Below are 1,880 nucleotides of genomic sequence, written 5' to 3'. Positions count from 1 at the left end.
CCTGCGGTGGTCACAGCCCGGGGGCGGGATGGGTGCTGGAGCCGTGGCGGACACACTGGTGGGCTGCGGTCTCTGTTAGCCTTGGTTTTTAAAGATTATTTATACAGTTTTTCGAGAACCAAGTGTAAGTCTTATAACCAATAACAAGGCTCATTTCAAGGCCAGTTGCATATGACAAACTCTTTTATAAAGGATATTAGAGCCCGTTTATTATATTTAAAGGTATATACAGTAACGGTGAACCTCTATGCCACAAAACTATGCATGTACCTCTAAGAGAATGGCTCGCCATTCGTTCTCTGTTCCTTGCTTTGAATAAACTTTGTTGAAAATCATAAAATGGTAGAAGTGGTTGATCCATCCGAGTCGATTTTTGTGTTTTCTTCCTTTGGGTTTTTCTGCATGAAGGTTTGTGACATCCAGTCATGACGTGCAGGTCACTGTACTCCCCTTTGACAATGGAAAGAGGCTTATTGTTAGCTGTGTAGGAGTAACGGGGAATCCCACCCTTCTGCTTAGACCCCGCACGCTGGCCAAGAGCTGCTCGATCAGGTTCGGTGTCACACAACCACCCTGCTCGCCAAAAGCCCTTGGTTTGCAAATAAAGCTGAAATCCCACGAGGGTGGTCTGAATTTCGCCGCAGGGTCAGCAGTGCTTCCGATGCCCGTGAGAGGCAGAGGCAGCACGAGATGCTGTAACGTGTCTGAGCAGCAGAGTCTCCCCGGGCAATGTCGTGCTGTGATTTCCAGCTCTGTCTGAGCGCAGGGAGCAAGAAAGGGAACAAAAGAGGTGTGGGAACAGGAGCGAGCATCTGCTTCAGAGGCTAAAATCATACTGTTTGGCAGCTCTGGGTACACTAACCCACGAATTAAATATGAATGACTGTATTAGTACCTGAATTCACAAATTTAAACCAGGAAGGGATGACTTTTTTTTTGTGTGTGGTTTTTTTTTTTTTTTTTATTATCTGATCTGACCTACATTTCATAGCTTAATGCAATGACCTGTAGTATCTTCTGCCTCAAACATGCATAGAAATGTATTTGTTCGTATATTTTATATTTCATTTTAAACAAATTATTTAATTTCATTTGTTGGTTTTCTGATTATTTTCTTTTTTTTTTCCTGCAATTGCACCAAGTTATCTATTTATTGTCTTTCTAAGAAGCATTTTAAAGTGATGGCAGTGGGAACTGCATAAGGAATAGGAAAGATAAAAGTGACAGTGACCTATCCCAGCTGCCCAGACACCCACGGGGTGACAGGGATACCCCCAGCAAGGGAAGTTCTGTGCTCTCTGCCCTGGGAATACCCCTTTCTCCCAACAGCCAGGCTCATCAGTGGAAGTACCTCGGGACAGTGGGGACCACGGCAGGAGCCAGAGGCACCATCCCCTGTCCCAGCATCGCCCTGCAGAAGCGGCTGTGGTCCCTCCATCCACCTCGCTGGCGGAGGGCTGGAATCCTGCTCCGCTGAGGGGAGCCTTTGCATGTATTTCCTCCGCCAGGCAGCCCATTCCCTGAGGGGGGGGCCCGGGAGGTGCGGAGCCGGCACTGCTGCGCGGCCGCCCCCGCGTTGGAACACCCGGCACGGGGCTGAGAGCATCTCTGCAGCTCTGCCGGAGCCCGGAGACACTGAGCACAGCCCCGGCAGAGGCTAACGCAGCCGGAGCCTCCGGGAAACGGAACCACCTGCGGCACAAACACGCTCTCTCTTTGGCCTTAATTTCTTCGGACAGCTTTCCCGCAGGCTCTGGGTCAGGCGCACACGGGCAACGGCAGTGGGAGACGCTCCGTGAAGCGCTCCGTGCCCTTGACCGGGGACCGGTGCCGGGCTCGGCAGCAGCAGTGGGGGACCCGCGTTTGGCGTGGGGCTGAAC

This window comes from Charadrius vociferus, unplaced genomic scaffold, assembly GCF_000708025.1.
Source record: "Charadrius vociferus isolate BGI_N301 unplaced genomic scaffold, ASM70802v2 scaffold38, whole genome shotgun sequence".
NCBI classification, from domain to species: domain Eukaryota; kingdom Metazoa; phylum Chordata; class Aves; order Charadriiformes; family Charadriidae; genus Charadrius; species Charadrius vociferus.
This window is presented reverse-complemented; position numbering follows the sequence as displayed.